This window comes from Ictidomys tridecemlineatus, chromosome 1 (assembly GCF_052094955.1).
Source record: "Ictidomys tridecemlineatus isolate mIctTri1 chromosome 1, mIctTri1.hap1, whole genome shotgun sequence".
NCBI classification, from domain to species: Eukaryota; Metazoa; Chordata; class Mammalia; order Rodentia; family Sciuridae; genus Ictidomys; species Ictidomys tridecemlineatus.
The window spans coordinates 182,265,079-182,284,939 of record NC_135477.1 but is presented as its reverse complement, the minus strand read 5'-3'; the positions used below and the strand labels follow the sequence as shown (position 1 = coordinate 182,284,939).

General features: G+C 51.4%; 1 long non-coding RNA gene across 5 annotated transcripts in view; it reads right to left on the bottom strand.

Annotated features, from left to right (window-relative positions):
- LOC110598986 (uncharacterized) overlaps positions 1-19,861 on the bottom strand; it is a 106,114-nt gene that overhangs the window by 2,601 nt on the left and 83,652 nt on the right. For all 5 annotated transcript variants that reach the window (XR_013440161.1, XR_013440160.1, XR_013440163.1 and 2 more), the window contains exon 5: positions 10,375-10,477. This is a non-coding gene — a long non-coding RNA (uncharacterized LOC110598986). The remainder of the gene's footprint in view (positions 1-10,374; positions 10,478-19,861) is intronic.

Here is a 19,861-nt window from a genome sequence, read left to right as displayed (position 1 = left end):
GCTTAGGCTGCCTCCCAGGGTCCCTCGCATGCTCTCTCCGGCCTCGGGACCTTCCAGAACCCAGGAAGAACAGCTCCCAGGGCACCGAGGTCTCCGCTGCCGCTGGCTGCTCACGGTGGCTCACCTGTTAACGCCACTTGCTGCATGGACCGTGCTCTGTGCCTTTGGACTCAGACAAGGTGGGGACCAGAACTCAGTGAACGTGCTCAGACAGACACTTGTCCCCACGAGCCAGGCTGCGGTCGCGGACGCACACCCGTCGTCCAGCCTGAAGCGGAGATTCATTACCAGGCAGAGTCATTACCAGGTCAGCTGATGTACATTCCAAGGCCCCATCGCAGCTGCAGAGGGACCTCAGCAGTGCAGGTGTGGGCCCCCCCCCTGCCCCCCATGTCACAGCTGAGCAGGAAGAGACCCCCCCGAGTCCAGGCTCCAGGGAGGGACCGAGGAAGCTCTGAGGGGAAAGTGCTCTGTGTTCTGGAAAGTTCCCTGTGTGCAGAATATTGTAATTTTTTGTGTGTAAAAAGGGGGTAGAAATAAGAGATCCAAGAAACTGTGACAGAACAGGTGCCTAAGAAGCTGGCCCAAGTGACACATCGTGAGGGATGGCTGAGGGGCCTCTCCCTGTGCACTTCCTATTTTTTAACCTTAAAATTATGACCAAATTTTAAAAAATAGTGATAAGTCTAAAATAACCCCCAAAATTAGTCACAGAAAAAAGACTGGAAGAAAGTGCTAAAACAATGATGGTGTATGCCTTTGGACATCCAGTCAAAGCGTGATTGGTTTCCTTGGTCCTTTTTCCAGGTCTGAGAACAGCACACCGGCTGGCCCCAGGCCACACTCGACTTCTCCTACAGCACATTTTCCTCATGCACACTCTTTGATCCTAAAAGAAACTTAAAAATTCTGAATCGGATGAAATATTTCCAGAGTTCTTATTTCTCCAGTGTGGATGCGTCAACCAAATGATTAGGAAGCAGAAATCACCATCATTCTGAACGCACCTGTCAACGGCATCACCCCATCGATCTCTATCCACCCATCGCCTCCGAGGGCCATGCAATGGCTGAGCTTTGAGTTTCAAGCAAGATTTCTCATGGCAGCAGCAAGAAAGGGGATTTGAAAACGAGGCTGGGTTGAGGAAAGGGATGGCTCGATTCTGAACAGCTTCCCTTGCAAAGGCGCCGTGTGGCGTCTGAACACATCACTGCCATCAGCAAGAGGCATCCCGCGGGACAGGGCTTCTCCCGCCACAGGAGGACAGAAACCCCTCTGCAGTGCTGAGGAGGCAGAGAGACTGCGGGGGCACGTGAGGCCCCTCCTGTCCCCAGGGCCCCAGCACCCCCACACCTCCCTGGGCCTTGGGTGGGTCAGGGAACCCTCCAGCAAGAAGAAACCCAGATAGAAAGAGGGAAGGAGGCGGCTATGGGCTGAAATGAGTCCCCCAAATTCATATCTTCAATCCCAACTCCGGGCCCTCAGAGTGACACTGTATCTAGAGACGAGATCTTGTTAAGATGGGGCCGTGCGCGTGTGGCCCTGAAGCAGCAGGGCTGACTGACGGGAAGGGGAGGTGGGCTGGGTGCAGCTCCGTGGTGGGGGTGGGCTTCATGTGCACAGGGTCCTGGCTGATCCCTCGGTGAGGCGGTCTCCTTCACATGCATGACGTTCCCTTTCCATGATGAACTTGAAGTTCTCACCTCATATTGGGGATCTGCTCCTCTGCATTTCTGTGCATGTATTTCCGCTCCAGCCGGGGCACGTTCCTGAAAGCAGGAAGACCACTAGGCAGGAGACCCTAAGGGAAGGGGACTCCAGAGGATCCACCTGCTTGTAAGCCCAGGGCCAGCAGCAGAGAGTCCACACTGTGCAGAGAGTCGCCGCCCAGGTAAGATCCGGAGCCTGCACGGGCTGGGGAGGCAGGGTCCCCTCTGAGACAAGGCACAGACCCCAGCAGCCACCTCTGAGGAGGGTCTGGGGTGTCTCTCGTGAGGGTGGGCTCCCCACTCACAGCTCAGAGGCCTTCCTGATTTCCCACCTTTAAGAGAGCAGATGTTCTCCTGGGAAAGAGATATTTAGCTGCTCAGACAAATCAGACAAGTGGGGGAATGGAAATAAACCGGGCATCTGCCTGCCATCGTGGCCGTGCCCAGAGAAATCCCATTAGCCGGGCCCAGCATCCGGCCACTCCTGCCCAGGACGAATGACGAATACGGCCGCTTTGTTCTGGTTCTCTGCGTGAAAGACGCTCTGTGGGGTTATTTGTCTAGTTTGTTGACTCTCATAAAAGACATTCATAAATTTATTCTTAGTGCCAGGAGCCCTTACCGGTGTCAAAGTGGCTCTTTTCAGACATTGCTCCATATTAAACCAAGCCACTCGGATGCGTCTATAAATAATCGTCTGGGCTTCGTTTAGCCAACAAACAGCTCTCTCTCTCTCTCTCTCTCTCTCTCTCTCTCTCTCTCTCTCTCTCTCTCTGTCTCTCTCTCTCTGTCTCTCTCTCTCTCTCTCTCTCTCTCTCTGTCTCCCACCCTCTCTTTTTAAAATCAACTCTAAAATGATTTCATAAACAACGGGAGGAATTTCCCATTAATATTAAAGTGTGTCTGGGTTGGTCGTTTTAATAGAACTTTCCAGAGGGAACAGGCAGTCCTTCCATCTTGTCCATGTGAAACCTGTTCCCTTTTCAGAGCGAGCTCTTGGCGGCCCGCCTGGCCAGCACCAGTCAGAGCCACCTCTCCCCCCACCCTGTCCATCTCTCTCCCTGCTCTGGCCCAAAAGCAGGAGCTCAGCCAGGCAGTGAGCGGCAGAAGCCCGAGCCAATGCAGACAGCGTCACCACCCTGGGGCCTCTGGTTGTTTCTACTCTGGCCTTAGACATCCAGAGTTCGACTCTGCAGGCCGCCAGCCTCTAAGACAGAAAGGCAAGATCGTGGCTGGATCCGTTTAACCCATACACAAGACTCTCTCCTGCTAGCCAGCTCTCAAAGAATAGGTTCAAGTAGGATAGAAATGTAGTTCTGTTTTTACATAAAAGAATTCCAGAGACAGACAACCCAGGGTGGATATGGTGGCTTAACTATGTCACCTTCTTGTTTTCATGATTCACCCTCCTTGGCATGTCACCTCATGGTCCAAGACAGCTGCTCTGGTCCAGACATCATGTGTGCATTCCAAGCAACCCAGCAGGAAGGGTATAGAATGATCCCCCCCATTCGAGGTCAACTCCTGGGATTACCGCGTAAATTCCTTATTGTACTTATCTGGCAGAATTTAGTCAAATGACCCCAGCTAGTGGCAAAGGAGGCTGGGACATGTTACAGGAAAAGGAAGGGTAGACACGGAAGCCACCAGCCTCAGGCACCCGGAGGAGCGCCTTCTCTGCACAGATCCCTTCCCCTCTCACGTTTTCCCTCAGGGCTGGGATTCTGAGAAGCTGAACCTGCAGAGTGACAGTCCCCTGCCGTGGAGAGCCAAGCCTGAGGCCCCCTCTGCCGTCCCCTGAAGCTGGTGGTCCTACGCAGCCAGGTGGTCAGCGGTGCCGGAGGCGAGGTGGAGGGCGAAGTCGGGGCAGGACCCGTCGTTGGCCCAGCGTCCTCTTCCCTGGCACCTCCACCAGGTTGTTGTCACGCGATGGCCACCAGGGTTATCTCCTCTGTCCTCCCTCCCGCTGTGACAGGCGCTGCTCCTGCGGACGAGGCAGCCGGGGCTCGCACCCCTGCCCTCAGGCCCCGGCAGGCCCTGGGTGCTGCTAGAGCCGCCTTGGAGTGGCGGGGGGTATGCAGGGCCCGCCGTCCAAGACCTCTCCCCACAGTGCCGCCCGCTGCTCGGTGGACCCCAGGCCCCTTCTAGGTGTGTTCTTGTTGGTTTCTGAAAATCTGAACCTGAAACAGGTGTTTGGTAGTCTGCCTTCGATGACATCTGAAGGTCATGGGGTCTGCAGCCCAGCTCTCTACCAGCTCCAAGAGGTGACTGACGCTCCCAGGTCCCCTGCAGGGTGTGGCGGAGGCGACCCTCCTGGGACTGTCCAACCAAGTCTTGCTTGACCTCCGCCCCTGCCCTCCCTCCAGGAGTGGGCTGTTGCCAGGGCACCCACCCCCCAGCGTCGTCCCACGTGGAGGGAAAGTCACACTGGCCCCGGCTGCGGGGAGAGACAGCGGAGGTGTCATGCAGGCTGGCAGCGGGCAACCTGGAGTCTCAGCTGCCCTGCTCCAGGCACCAGGCTCCTCCAGCTTCAAGCTCGCTTTGTCCCACCCCACTCCTCCTCTGGAATGTTCCACAGTCACCAGCTCAACTGCCACATCCGGCGACGTGGAACTCGCAGACACCTCCCCAAACCATCCTGGCAGGGCCCGGCGCTGTACCAGGAACACACAGCGCACGCAGCTCCTTCCTGTCCCGCGTGGGTAGCCAGGACGCCTTGCTCTTGCGCTGCCATGAACAGGTATCTACCTAGCGGCAGAAGGAAGGGGTGCCGGGTCCTTGGTGGTCACTCTGGAGAAGCTTCTCCTGGTCTGTGGGCCAAAATGACACAAAGGGTGTATAGGACCTTGTCCTCACTGAGGGGACATGGCTGTTTTTGTCTGCCTGGGAGCCACCAGCAAGAAACCCTTAGGCCATGTTGTTTTGAAGTTTCCCAGGGTGAGTGGGTGGCTTGGAACCGGCCCATCAGAGGAGAACCAAATAAATGCAGTCACACGCCACACGACGTCTGGGTCAACGATGGACAGTATTTCTGATGGAGGGTGGACGATTATGGAGCTCTTCCCAGGCCTGAGAGGAACAGGCCAGGCTTGTGCCTTCCTGTGCACAGAGTTCTCCTTCCAGGCCCAGGTCACGCCTCCGGAACGCCCGCCCTCCGCCCCTACCTCGGGGACCCACCCTGCTCGGAACTCCTGCCACATTCGCCCCTCTGTGCCACTTGCAGGCTCTTTACCACTGGTCATCCGTCGGCCGCGGTCCGTGCATGTGTGGTGTGTCCCCCAAGGTGGTTCAGGGTCACTGAGTTCAGTGCTTCACCCTAACCCAGGCTCCAGGCTAGGTCTGCAGCCCTCGGGCCCTGGGTGGGCCTCACGTCCACCCTGCAGGTGGAAGACAGTGGCACCTCAGTGTCCCCACTTCAGAGATGAGGAACTGAAGCTTAGAGAAAACAAGCCACTTGCCAGAGGCGGCCCAGTGACGTGGGCCAGGACAGGGGGTCTTTAAGAGAACAGAATTCTGGACGGTACCGCGCTGCCTCACAGACCCCCTTGGACCGACGTGGCTGGTCCTGGATCATTTCCGCCCAAGACCTGCTCACGGGCTCCTCCGTCCTGACCGGATTTCAGGGAGGCACGGTCCAGGCAGGAAGGACCTGAAGGCACGTGGGGCCACCTCTCTTGGCCGCCCAGGCCTGGGCGCTGACCACACCCTTTGCCTGCTGGTCCTGTTGCTTCTGCCCAGCTCTATCCCCTTCACACAGAGGACCATTCACCATGGGGCCAGGAGGGGAGGCGTCACTGTCACTCCCAGGGAATTCTGAGGCAGCCCTCAGGGACCGAGAAGGAGCTCACCAACAGACGAGCGATTCTGCCTGGAACAGAAGAAGTTCAGTCTCCATCAAGGGCTCTCACTGCCCATCCGCCACCAAAACACCCACGCCCCAGAGCCGAACCCCGAGCTGGGCCCAGGCATTAATGTTGTTACTGAACAGTGGGACAAACCAAAGTGGGTTTTTTCCAGAAAAAAAAAAAAAAAAAGGGCAGATGAGCTTGAACCTGAACCTGTATATTTTCTAAAAGTCTGAACAGGAACAAAACTCAGACACCAACATGCTCTGAGAATGAAACCGATATTTCATTCAATGCAATTTCTTGATTCAAAAAAAAAAGAAATCAGGAAGGTGCAGGAGAAGAGAGCAGGCCACCTGCCTTGGGGGACCTGGTGGTGTGGAGCTGTTCCCGGGTGATCCAACCAGACTGGCTCGGTTCCATGTGACATCCCGTGACCCTGAACAGCCCATAGCAAGCATCAAGAGGACAGACCTGGGATATTGTCCCCACTGCCTGGGAGGCCTCAGGTGTGTTACCTGGGGCCAATCTCCCAAGCCAGAGACAGGCATGGCTCTGAGCAGCCTGGCACAGCCCACCCCACGTGGCACAGTGGCCTCGTGTGGCATCGCTCCCTCTTAGAACGTCTGACCCCCACAAAAACTGATGAGGACGGACTTCGTGCCCCCAGAGAGAGAGGGCTGGGCCAGAGGGCTCTCCTGTACTCGGTCCGCCCAGGTCCACACCGGCTGCCCTCCGGGCCCACTACACACATGTGCAGGCCACACCAACCCTGGACTAAGAGGGCAGTCGTGGGCACGGGAGCTGGTTGGGGGTGGAGTAAGCTGAGCCGTACCCACCAGCTCTGCACCCATCCTGAGCAGAAGCAAGTGACAATGGCCTCCAGGCTCCAAAGACCAGTCACACCTGCTTTGAAGGCCCCGAACCTTCAACGGCAGTCACCTGGGGGTTAGGCAGGGTGGAGAGGCAGGACAGAGAATGTCTCCTCTGCACGTCATGATCTTTCTATCATTGTGTCCTTCAGAAGCAACTTGTAATGTTCAAAATACAGGCTTGAGCCAGGTGCTGTGGCACACGCCCATCACCCCAACTGCTCAGGAGGCTGAGGCTGGAGGGTCACAAGTTTGAGGCCAGCGTCTGCAACTTAGCAAGGCCCTAAGCAACTTAGAGTGAGGCCCTATCTCTAAAAAAAATAAAATAAAACAAAAATAAAAAGGGTCAGGATGTGGCTCAGTGGTTAAGCACTCCTGGGTTCAATCCCTGTCCTTACCAATAACTGAGGAGCACAACCAACTGGGAACTTTGGCCACCAAACTGGCAGGCACATCTTGAATTTTTCATACCTATTGTTAGGAGGAAAGACAGGCGAACAAGCGGACACACTGGCCGTGGGGGTAAAGCATTTTTGGAGGGAAAGATTGTAAAAACTATTAATAACCTTTAAAATATGCATAAACTTTGACAGCAGTTCCACTTCTAAGCATCTGTCCCTGAAATCACTGTGGCTAACGATGCATGCATTTGGATGCTCACTGAAGCATTGTTTATAAAAGCAAAAAGCTGGAAAGACGCTGACTGTCTAAACAGTGAAGGACTGGCCCAATATATCATGACCTTATGCACAGGGAACGACTATGCAGCTATTGAAATGACGATAGAGAAAAATGTGGAACAACATGGAAATTTTCATAATACATGAGCAGAAGACACTGGTTGCTAATGGTCTGTATAATATGAACTGACTTTTATAAATAAACCTAGGTATGTGTTGTCAGCATTGAATTTTGACCCTTGACCCTTGATCTTGGCCAAAAGGCTAAATAACCTGCCTCTGACTTTTAAACAGCTGATTTTAGGCCATTTGCATTTTTCCCTTTATGGTTTTCTGTCTTTTTTTGTCACTGAGATATTTGTTAATAAAAACGACTCAGTGCTGAAAACATCCGAGACCCATTTTCAAGTAATCAGTCAGGAAACAAACATCTTTAAATCAACGAGTGAAGAACCAAAGACACATCGAATGAGATAAAGTAGTGTCATTGTTCCAAACAAGCCCTCTAATGAATCTTCTAGGCCTTCTTCTAAGACCGCAGAATCTGAGTTCATACAGATGAGGTCATTGCATTGCAAAACTTGTTGGCCCAGCCCCACACTCCAAAACCCTAACCTACTCTTACCCCAGGAGGAGGAAAATAAACTTGCTCTCTTATTTTTGTACGAGAAAACCATGCATCTTCAAAGTTCAAGGTGGAAAGGCTGCAGCCGGATTCCCCAGGCCAGTGTTCCGGGACCGGGAAGGTTTGGTTCTCCAGTGACATTGTTTTGTGCCAGTGTGAAATGCAGATTTTCAGACAAGGGAATGGGGGTCCACTTGGGGAGCACCGTGGTCCTCAGCTTGGTAAACCCTGGCTGACCCACGATGTCAGCGAAGGTCGCTGGCCCCTCTCACAGCCCCTGCTGAACCACACTTTCTTCACGAGAAAAGTTTCCTTCTCACTGGAGCCCAGCACGAAACATGTAGGTCACAGAACTGAAACTCATAGGACAAGACATCTCAGTGAAGAGGAAAGTTAGACACAGGAGAAGAACAGCCTCAGGGCCCTGGCGGTGTTCCCCTAAGGCCTTCCTCCTCTGTCTCTAGAGAGGTCTTGCCAAGCCAGTGTCACCTCCCAAGACTAGTGGAGCACAAGGAGTGAACCCATGGGCTTACCTGTCAGACACAGCCATTGTCCCCTTGGTCCACCCAAGCCCTGTGTGCAAGTCAGGAGCTCAGTGTTTGCACCCACGTGCAAACTTCTTTTGACATTTCTAATGGGTCATCTTCCACAGACAGAATTACAAACAGGCCTCCGACTATCGCAGATCCCTTTCCTCGGGGATACTTTCCAAGACCCTAAAGACAGCCAGATACCTCAGTAGTACGGAACCCCACACAGACCACACTTCCCTACACCTAACTGCCTATGCTCAAGTTCAATTAATAAATTAGGCACAGAGATTAAAACAATAATTTACCATCCATCTTGGCAACCTCCCTCAGCATACATTTTTTTTCTTCATCAAGTCAAGAACTGTCAGTTTTTCATCTAAGATGTACCCAAGGCTGTGATGTAAATCATTAGCATCATTACTGTTGCACTTTGGAGCCTTATGAAGTAAATACAGATGAGCATGAGTACTTGGTATCCTAACAGCGGATCTGATAACCAAGACAGTTACTAAGAGACTAATGAGCAGGTAGCATACACAATGTGGATACTCTGAACAAAAGGATGTTTGTATCCCAGATAGTACAGAGTGGGATATCTCAAGATTTTGTCACACTATTTAATAGACACATCAAACACTGTGTAATTTAAAACTTAAGAATCCTTTATTTCTGGAACTTTCTATATAATATTTCCAAACTACCATTGACTATGGGTAACTAAAATTACAGAAGGTAAATCTGTGATAGGTGGGAAGGAGTGTTATTGATCCTCCCCAGGATCGCCCTCTCCTGACCTTTGACCTGCTACATAGTATTTCACTCCTGGCTAAAATTTTAAGCTCTGTGATGGGACCTTAAAAGATTGCTCAGGTGCTGATGAGCCCAGTATATTGCAAATGACCTGCTGGAAACCTGTCTCAACTATAATTCTCCAGGCAGGGAGTGTTCTCTTAGTGACCTCTTGACCAAAAGCTAATTAGAAACGTATCCAGAGGACCTCGGGAACATAGGCATATAAGGTGGGTTCCAGAAGGCCTCTGGAGGGAGTCAGATGAAAAATCTCTCCAGTGCAGAGATGCTAAGACACTGCAGGTCACGGATGTTGCTCGAGAACTACACCAGCACAGGGGGTTTAGTCCTGCAGATGGTACGAAGGAAGGATGTAGCCTTATGGCAGGAGAAGGAGAGATGCTGGATACAGACATCAGAAAGGTTGAGCTCATCTCCATCTATTTGTCCCAAATCAGGATGCCTATATTTAACTGACTGGCTTGATAAGCAACAATCATCCACTGTAAATTGTTTAAACATCACTTTACTAGAAGAATACTATTTTTTTTTTGTATAAACATTTTTTGTCAAATACATGATGCTTGCCATTTTGGGCTAGAAATCTAGTGTATACTATTTATACAGAGATTTTTGGACCTCCTGACTGAGTCCTGTAGATGCAGGACTTACTGTGTGCCTGGCTCCCTCCTCGTTTGCCTATGGCCAGCGTGGACTATATATTTGCCGAAGCAGAAGATAAATGAATGTCTGCCTTCGGAAAGCAAACATCTCCAAACTGTTGGCCACAAAACTGGGGGAAATGCTGAAGATAGAATAGTCTGTGAACCTGACTGTCTCTCATACAACCTGAAGGATCCCATCTGGAAACCTCTCCGCGAGAAGACGAAAATATATGTAAACAAAAGAGAAAAATAAGTGGACCCACTGGGGAGTTTGAGACATGGGGGATGGTGTTCGCTTTCCTGAGAGCTGTCCAGTAGGGCCAAGCAGGAACAAGTTCCCTCCCTGGACCTCCTCCACTCTGCCTCCACGAAGGCCAGCCAGTGTGGATGGACCCGATCATAAGGAGGCACAGCACACCTAAGGCTCCGTTAGTCCAGAGTCCGGGCAATGGGATGCTACCATGGACCCTTCTCTGTCCGAGTCTCACCACCACAACTCAGAGGTGAGACCCAGATTCAGGGAGAATTAGTGGAAGAACATGAGCTGTCCCCACCTCTGTCCACAGCTGGACTCCCCAGGGTGCCTGGCAGGATGACCACCTGGCATGGTGGTTACACCAGGAACACTCGTGTTAAAGCATGGTAAATTTACTTACATGTCCTGGGAAAATCATAACCAATCCACCCAACGTTGCTTCAGATGGGTGCTTTCCAAGGTGCCACTCCACAAGGATCCCTTTCCAAACAAATGAGTTGGATCTGTGCAAAAATAAAAATGACAACATTCTGTCATTTGCAACAACATGGGTGGAACTGGAGGACATTGTGTCAAGTGAAATAAGCCAGGCACAGAAAGACACATACCGCATGATCTCACTCAGATATGGAATCTAAAAAAAAAAAAAAAGTTGATCTCATAGAAGCTGAGAATAGAACCGTGGTCACCCGAGGCTGGGAGCAGGGAGGAGAGGCAAGATGTGCCGCCGTTAGATAGGAGAAATAGTGCGGGTGTCCCGTTCCACCGCGCAGTGATTACAGACAGAGTAACGTCGTGTACATTTCAAAAACACTACAAGAATTTTGAACATTGTCACCACAAAGAAATGACAGATGCTGGAGGCGATGGATGGGCTCAGGCTGACTCCCTGGCCCACGTCTTATTTCACATGGGCACATTCTTACCCCACAGGCTGGGCCCTGCAAGCATCACTCCTCATCTTACCTCTGGAAAAACCCAGTCGTGAAACAGCCTAAGCACAGAGCACTGGGGTTCTGCACAACTGGTTCTGTTGGGGGACCTTGCTTACCCGGCACCAGCTTCTGTGGGACTTCTGCTTTTGCAGGTGTGTGAGGCTCATGGCTCTGTGTGCTGCAGAGCTGTGACATGGGGTCCTTGGCTTCATCACAGGGGGCCATCACCACAAAACCCCCGGCCAGGCCACTGCTCCTAGGAGCTGCTGGTTTGTTAAGGGACAGCCAAGCCAGGCCCCATGTGGGCCTCATGGCCCGCTGGCCACCGCGAGTCTCACAGACACGTCTGTCGTCTCCGGTGAGTGGGTGGGCAGGACTTGAAGGCAGAACATGGGCACACACGTCCACTGGGGTGCTTTCGTAGTCCCGCTTTGCCTCTCTTCACTGACAGCCTTGTTCACGCGAGTCACCCTGCTGCCCCCTAACAGAGGCCGCGCTGGTGAGAGTGCAAACCCGGCCACACTCAGCCCCTTCACCCCATGAACAGGCCACCCCTGGGAAAGGCCTGTGCTCCTGAGACGGTGAACACCCTGCGGGATGCTTTGCATTTTTATGTGGTTTTCATTTTATACTTTTCTTAGATTGTGGTGTTCCGAAATGATTTGTTTGGGTATAAATCATCAAAAAGCAATGTTTGGGGCTGGGGCTGGGGCTCAGTGGTAGAGCGCTTGCCTCGCATGTTGAGGCACCGGGTTCGTTCGATCCTTAGCACCACATAAAAATAAACAAAATAAAGGCATTCTGTCCATCCGCAACTACAGAAAACTTTTTTAAAAAGCAATGTTTGCATATCACTTGCCTATTTTTGTTTTTAAAAAACACTCTTGTGTGATTGTAGCCTGAGTGTATGTCGATCCCATCTGCCCTCCAAATAAAAAAGTCAGGGCACTTACCTGAAAAGCTCAGAGACCAGCCTGGCCCCTCCCCGCCCCAGCTGCTGCCCACCTCTGGCCCAATCCAGCAGCAATTCACAGACGGAAGCCAAGGCCTGTGGCTCCCACCAGAGCCCTTACTGCCACCTCCCAGGATCGCAGCATCTTATTTTAGTTCTATTCCACACGAGGGGTAAAAGGAGACCTGGTGAATTTTCTTCAATGACACTGAGAAACTAGAAGAGTCAGCCCCCATATTTGTGGATCTCACATCCAAGGGTTCAACCAACTGTGCATCAGAAATATTTGAGGTGGGGGGTGCATCTGTACCAAACATAAATAGACTTTCTTCCCATCGTTATTCCCTAAACAACACATCATAGCATATTTAGATGGCATTCCTGTCATATTGGATGTTATCAGATGTAACCTGTTATTAAATGTAACCTAGAGATGACTCGATGTATCCAGAGGATGAGAAAATTCAGAAACTAAAATCTTGTGCAAAACCTCTGCCATTTTGTTTAAGGGACTTGAGCTCAAACAAGTCTGGGTGTCTGCAGGAGGTCCTGGGCCAGTCCCTTTGCAGCCACTGAGGGTCAAGGGTCAAGGTGTTCTCCATAGCACACACTGGTTCCTTCCGCATGTGGCCACACGACCAGTCGAGTTCTCTCCATTTTACCAGTGAGACCATCAAGACTGCGGGGAGTTAAGGAACCCAGGTTTGCATAGATCCTCCTGCTGAGAGCCATAGCTAAGTAGGAATGACGCATGGCAATTTCCTTGTCAGCCTACCCCATGTTGCTTAAAGGAAAGACTCTCCATGTGGAAATGGGCTTGCCTTGGACCCAGGTCATTTGCAGTGACATTGCATGAAAGGTGACCTTGCTCAAGGACCAGGGCAGATCCAGGTTTAGGGCAAATCAGGGTTTAGGGTGCTCCTTGGGTTTAGGGCGGTTCCAGGTTTAAGGTGGACCCTGCTGGGAATAGGGCATATCCTGCTGCCTCAGGCGCCCGCCCGCTCCTTGAGTTCCCATTGTGTTCAGAGGGTATTTGGGATGCAGAGCTAGGTGGAAGTGTGGATTTTCCCCAGAATGTGCATGTAGAGTGCTGGTGTGAGTTTGGGAATAAAGAATTGCTGTTTGAATCTACAAGGCTGTGGTGGCTCGTGATTTTGTGCCCAGACAGACTGTGGCATCCTCCTGCCTTGGTCCTCCTATGTGGAGGGCTGGGAAGGATGAGAGGCTAGAAGCCAGGTCAGCCTTTAAGGAGCTTGCGGGCCAGACAGGAGGGTGGTAGGGGGCGGGGGTTCTCTCGATGCCCCTGCTCCCTCTGCTCTCTTCTTCCATTCTGGAATATTCTCTGTGCTCTTATCTCTTTCCTTCCCAGAAAGCTGCCGAGATGCCTCTACTGCCCCCCGACCCCATGTCTGGGTTTCCCTGCCGCCTCCCCCTCCCCAGTCCTGATCCATTAGCCCATCCTCTGTTCTCTGGTCCCCAGCCTGGAGCCCAAGGACCCTGCAGGGAGAGAGGGTGGGCCAATCAATCCTCTGGTGGGACCTGGACACCATTTTCTTAATGTCTTCCTTCTCTCAGAACCATCCAGGGAAGCACCCCACCTGAACCCAAAGGAGCAGAATTCCTGAAGGGGAGTCCCAACAGCAGGAGGGAGCACAGAGGGAGCCCAGCCTGTGTCCCCCCTATCCACAGCTGCCCTTAATGGCTAGCATATTACAACGGACAGAGCTATTACTGACAAAGGAGGCCTTGCAGGTGGGTCTGGAAGCCAGGGCCTCACTAGGCCACCTTGAACCAAACTGGGCTGGACCCAACTGCCCGTCCAGACCACCTCGGGCAGGAGACTCACCAGAAGGCCCTTCAGGGAGAGGGGAGTATCCCCTGCACACTGCAACCTGGGTCTGGACCTCCCGCTGCCCCCCCCAGGGAGAGAGGGAAGCCTGTGCCTCAGGCCCTGCTCCAGCCTGGCTCAGGCCTGCCTCTGGTCAGCATGGCTGTCCTCCACCCGCTGGGGACAGCTGGCCATCGTGGGACAGACCTCCAGGCAGAGAGGAGAGGGAGGCCCCCCACAGGCACATTCGTCCTCCCCAGGCCTCTCTGAGGTGTCTGAGGGCCTGCTCATCTATCCACACCACGTCTTATTCTACAAGGTATAAAATACCTGAGCAAAAATTGGAGCAATGTGTCCGTGCGTCCCCACCCTCAGTGGAAGGACCAGGAGTTTTGAGGCTATGCACCAGTTTATGGATTATTCTTCCATAATTGTCCAGATGTTTGGCCCGGCCCAGATTGCAAAAGCAATCAAATCCCGCCCTCCCCTCCAGAGGTGACTGGCCTCCAGGGCCCTGTCACAGTACCCTGTAGCTGTAACTGTTCAGAGGCCCTGGGGAGGCCAGCATCCCTGTTCCAACAGCCAATCAGAACCAGATGCCCTCTCTTTAGAGCTTAGTCGTCTCTGACACGGTGAACATGTTGGGGGCCTAGGCATTTGGTTTTGGACTTTATTTTTGGTTTGTTAGTTGCTTTTCCATAAATTCAAAAAAAAATGTGAGAAATTTACATTTTCTTAAATTTCTTAGTGGGATGAACTTTGGGCTCAGTGACTCACTGAGGTAGGGGTGCAAGGAGAAGTGCCTGGGAGGAATTGCAATAAGATTCAGCCTGCCTCAGCTCAAGATGATGGAGAACTATCAGAAAATAAGGACAGGAAGAATATTCCAGGTCTTTTCTGAGTCACTCATTCCTTTAGCAGAGGGCAGTCTAAGCATAAGGATAGAAAGGTAAATAAGTTCCCCAGGTTAGTCAACTTTAGTCAGTCAGCTTTCTATTACTGTAACAAAATACACGTAATAATCAACTTATCAAGAGGAAAGGTTTGTCTTATGGTTTCAGTCTATGGTTGGTTGGCATCAGTGCTGTGGGCCTGTGGCGAGGCAGCACATGTTGGTGGGAGAATGGGATGGAGCAAGCTGCTTATCTCACGGTGGTCGAGGAGCAGAGAGAGACAGGAGGGGGTTGGGATCCCAATTTCCCCATCAAGGGCACATCCCTGATGGTCTCACTCTCTCCCATTAGGCTCCACCTTTGAAAGGTCCCACCACCTCCCACTCATGACACAGGCTGGGAACCAAGTCTTTAACACATGAATCTGGGGGACAAGCCAGATACAAACTACAGCACAGGCTTCACCTTCCAGGAGCTCCCCAAACAGAAATGCGGGCTCAAAAAAAAAAAAAGTACAGTACAAGCTGGACATCCCTAGCCCCAAATCCAAGATCCAAAATGCTCCAAAATCCAAAACCCAACATATTTTGAGCACCAGAAGGACAGCACAAGTGGAAAATGTCCCACCTGACCTCCTGGGATGGATCGTAGTCAAAACACTGGTGCACTAAAAATAATGCAAGGGTCAGCTTCAGGCTGTGTGCAAAGGTGTGTCTACAGTGTCCGTGGACACTGTGCTTAGCCCCAGGACCCACCCCCAAGACATCTTTCTTGGGCATTTGCAGCTCTTCCTAAATCTGAAGCATTTCAGATAAGACGCTCGCCCATATCTACTACTTTCCCTGGTGGAAGGATGGACCACACGGAGGAGAGGCTCAGAGGACGTATTCTTCATTTGAGTTTTGAAGAAGGAGGAGAAGATATGCCCTCCTTGGAGATGTTTTTGGAGGCCTCTCTACTGACCACAGATGTCCCTCATGGACTCATGAGCTCAGCAGGCCAGGACGGAGCCTTGGCTCCCACCTCAGCCTTTCTCCAGAGACTCCCGGGACCTGCAGCTGATTGTGCACCTCCCTCAAATTCCACCTTCCCCAGATTGAGGAGCAAGGTGGAGCAAACACTGATGCCATTAGCAATAAGAGGGGAGCCTGCAGCCCCAGATGTTTCTTGGAGCCTCCAGAATGTTTTTAACATTTTTAGTTAGTGCCATCACTTTAAAAGTTAGAATAGTTCACCTAAGAATTCTCTTGAATTTTTTCTCTTCTCTTGAACTACTGGAAGACATGGTGACAATGGGCCCATATTCAGCAGGTCAGCTCTGAACTCAGTAGGAGTCACGCCCATAGGTGAACTGTGTACCAGCCCGACTCTTCTGTGTAAGAAACATTCCCAAATCCTAGTGGCTTTAACAGGGATCAGTAGTTAGCTACAACTCGGGGCTCAGGCATTTGGGCCAGTGGAGCATTTCTTCGTTGTCTCCCAAGGCTTATTCCAGGTGCACTTGTTGGACAGGATATCCCAGTTCTCCAGCTCAGCCTTCACCAATCAGAAGACCGCAGTCCCAACAGCAAGCACTTTTCCAGCCTCTGCCTGTATGACAGTTACCAACCTCCCCTTACTTAAAGCAAAACATAATACCAGTTCAATTCCAAGGTTAGGGAAACGGATATCAAAGAATTTATTATTTTTATTGCCAAAAAAAATTACATGTCACCATGATTTCCATGACACAGAAACTAAGTGTCAGTTGCCATTGCAGTATGAACTTGAGCCTCCAATTTTCTTCCAGGGGGTCTTTATCAACTTGACTGTACCTGATAGAAGGCTGTGGACAGCAAGCTAAGGAATAAACCAGAGCTCTTCTCTTGCTTCATGGTTCAGAACTGAGCTCACCTGGCCCTTCCACTCATGAACATGGGAAGGTAAAATGGGATCTGTTTTAGCTTCTTCATTGCTATGATGGTAATGTCTTTAACAACTGCAACTTCCTTAACCCCAGTTTTACTCTCACCTTTCAAGTCCAAGTTTTTCAAATCTTTCTGCTTTGCTTTCTGCTCCTGATTATCTCAATAAATTTGAATAAAAGCCACCAGCAATATTCTTGCCACCACCTGAATGTTATGAAAATCAGCCTCACAGGAAGTCTCAGGACATGGTCAAAATGCAGACAACTTCTTACCCAGAACATAACATGAATGGTGTCTAATCCAAATTCTAATAGCCCACCATCTCCAAACCCTCTCAAGCCCTGTCTTCACTGTCCATGGTCCTATTGACATTCTGGTCCTCTGAGCTCCCATTAGAATCAGCTATTAAGATCCGCCTACAACAACCTAAAGCATTTCCAACTTGCACTGCTAAACATCTCAAAATTCCTCCCACCAATTCCAGAAAGCTCCAAAAGCTTCTGGACCATATGGTCAGGTTAGTCACAGCAGTGACCCCACTCCTGGTACCAATTTCTGTTTTAGTCAGCATTTTCACTGCTGTGATGAAAGAACCCAACCAGAACAACTATAAAGAAGGAAAAGTTTATTTGGGGGCTCACAGTTTCAGAGGTTTCAGTCCATGGACAGCTGGCCTCATTCCTTGGAGCTCAAGGTGAGGTTGAACATCGTGATGGAAGAGTGTGGCAGAGAGAAACAGCTCACATGATGATCACAAAGCAGAGAAAGAAAGGTCTCCACTCATCAGATACAAATATATATATATATTTCCCAAAGCCATGCCCCCAACTCCCCACCTCCTCCAATAACCACTCAGTTAATCCCATTAGGTGATTAATTCACTGATTGGGTTAAGGCCCCTCGTAACCCAATCATTTCTTCTCTGAACCTTCTTGCATTGTCTCACATGTGAGCTTTTGGGGAATATCTCACATCCAAACCATAACAGGACTCAATGAAATAAAGCCCAGGAGGAAGACCCCAAATAAGTAGTAGGTAAAGGCTCTGCTCAGGATGACAAAGGGAGGCCAAGGTGGCCGAGATCCAAAGTGGTCATCTGGTCATCCCAGAGAGTCCGGCAGAGATGACCAGCCAGATCAGCATCTCAGGTGAGACAGGTGGGGGTGGGTGAGAACATGACACAGTGCCAGGTGTACAAGGTGGCTCCAGGAAGAACTCACAAAGAGGACAGCAGGACATGAGAACAAAAGAGGAAACTCCCTTCATGGTCCATTCTCGTCACTCTGGCTCTCCAGCAAAGCTGTCGGAAAAGTGCAGACAGCCAGGCCCAGCATGCCCCATGTGTTAGTCAGCTTCCTGTCACTATGACAAAACACCTGAAAAAGTCAGCTTAGGGAAAGAAAGGCTTATTTTGGCTCATGGTATCAGAGAATTCAGTCCTTGGCCAGCTGGCTGAATTTTGGGGCAGAACATCTTGGCGGAAGGGCATAGAAAACCAAGCAGCTCACCTCATGGTGGGACGCAGAGAGAGAGAAAGAGGCAGGGGCCAGGGGCAATCTAGACCCAGGGTACATCCTCAAGGACTCACTGCTCCAGGTAGGCTCCACCTCCTGCCATTCCTACCACGTCCCAGGACTCCATTTAGCTATGAATCCCTCAGTGGATTAATCCACAAACAAGGTCAGATCCCCCAACACCCACCATCCAACTGCTTCCCAAAGCCCCCCCCCCAGGACATTGCTGCATTTAGGACCAAGTCTTCAACACACGAGCCTCTGGGAGATGTCCAGGTGTAAAACCAGACCCCTGAGGAAGCAGGGATGCCCACACTGCCCACTGCAGGACACATGGGGATCCAGAGGCCTACAAAGCAGAGTGATCCAGGGATACAACCATCTCCACAGCAGAGGTTCCAGAGCACAGCCCGGAGCATCTCAAGGTGGCCCAGGAGGACACATACACAAGGACGAGGGCCAGGTCCAGAACTGACCACCAGCACGGTGAGGATGAAAACCCACACCTCCCTGCCTGCCCATGAGAATCGCCTGGCTTTTGTAATAGGGCTTCAAAAGCATGTCTGAAGTTCCTAAGTATCTTCAAGGATGATACCAGAACCCACATTCTAAAGTCACACTGCAGTGGTTACCAGAGGTACAGATAATGCCTGACGCACAACGGTTCACCTAACAATGTTCCAATTTCTGCTGTTTTGACTAAAACGTTGTAACCTCTTGACGTCACGAAAGCAATATGCATTCAGTGAAAACTTGTGTGAATTTTGAGCTCTGATCTTCTCCTGGGCTAGTGATTCGCTCAGCCCCTCAGGGACCACAGAGAGGCGCACTGAGAGCCCCCAGCGCATCATGCTGCTGAGCGGATGTTCAGCCCGCATGGGGGGCTCAGCACATGCTCAACCTGTGACATGTTCAATGCAGGGTGGTTCATTGGGATGTAGCCCTGCTGTGGGTCAAGAAGCATCTTCCATTCTTAACAGAAATCAATAAACCTAATCAACCCAAGTCAAATTGAAGCTCTAGGTTACAGGAATTACTGGGCATAGAGAAAACAACAACAGGAAAGACACTCAGAGGTCCAGAACATGGGACTCTGTGGGACTCAATTCGCCCAGCCTCAGTCACAAGACATATTTAGGGACAGCCGAGGAAATCACAGCCCCAGTGAGAAGACAAGCCCCCCATAGCCCTGGGAGAGAGGGCCACCCTCTCCCGCCATCAGGAAGACAAGCACAAGGGCGACCAGCAGCACTCCTCCCCCAGGGCTGTGGGGGGCAGATAGAACGGGTCTGAAAGCTGGGGACCCCCAGGTCCCCTCTGGTGGTGTCTACGCTGGCAGGGCTGCTGGCACTTCAAGCAACATCTCAGACACACACACACCCTGTGACCCTGAAGTCCCACTTCTCAGCAGCCTCCCTTGGAGACACTCCCCAGGCAGAGTGACCACTGAGAGGTGCTTGAAATAGGGGCACCCCACTCCACCTCAACATCAGCGTGGCAACAGACAAGCTGTAGGGAGGTAGGCAGGAGGGATACAGTGAGCCAAACCCTGAGCCCGGAGCAGGGCGCGCACAGGCTGGCGGTCTCGGACCATTAGGCTGTTCCCTGCTGCAGGGAACCAGGCTCCTGGGAGAAGCAGCTGGTTCCAGGGCTGAGGCAGGAGGGGTGCAAGAGGATCTGGACACCCTGCAATGCCAGAGTGGAGAAGAACTCGAGAAAAGTGGCAGCGTGTCTTAAGGACAGAGGAAGGGACTCCCAGTGGCCAAAACAGGGCAATTTAACACCAAAATCACTAAGGATAGTCCAGTTGTCCTTCCACATGTGCAGACACCCCATCTGCAAATTCAAGCACGGACAG